This window comes from Morone saxatilis, unplaced genomic scaffold (genome assembly GCF_004916995.1).
Source record: "Morone saxatilis isolate NCDOM2014 unplaced genomic scaffold, NCSU_SB_2.0 Contig21, whole genome shotgun sequence".
Classification (NCBI taxonomy): Eukaryota; Metazoa; Chordata; class Actinopteri; family Moronidae; genus Morone; species Morone saxatilis.
Genome location: NW_023339774.1, coordinates 15,306,430 through 15,306,980, shown reverse-complemented (window position 1 = coordinate 15,306,980; position 551 = coordinate 15,306,430).

Below are 551 nucleotides of genomic sequence, written 5' to 3'. Positions count from 1 at the left end.
TTCCTTGTGACCCAAAGTTCATTGTATTCCCTTGCCATCCTTCCCCTCCTATTAATGTTGCTGTTGTAAGACAGCACAAATAACTCACTGCACTTTTCATAGCAATGAGTCAGAATCTGACACTGATTCAGCTGATGAGATCAGCTGAATCGTTTTCAGTTTCTTATGACGCAAAAACACCCAGTTACGTTTCCATACTTGCACTTGAGTTATGCAAGGCATGTGCTCTGTTGTGCATTATTAAGATGAGTAATGGTTGGGGAACAGCCTCAAAGGAATACCTTGATCCTTCTGCCACTGTTTATCTCTGCTGCGTACACAGAAACAAACTCCATATGTGGTGATTTTCACTGGAGTTATGTTGTAAAATCAGCATGATGGAACACTGTTACTGCAAATTGCTGTCAAGGGGTTTTAAAACTGTTGATAATATGTTTGTCTAAATTGTTCAAGCCACCTCCGTGTATCATGTTTGACAGGATGAAGATAAAAACAATATGATTTCTCCTGCAATCTTTGCCACCAGTTACTTTAATCCATTATTTCATTTA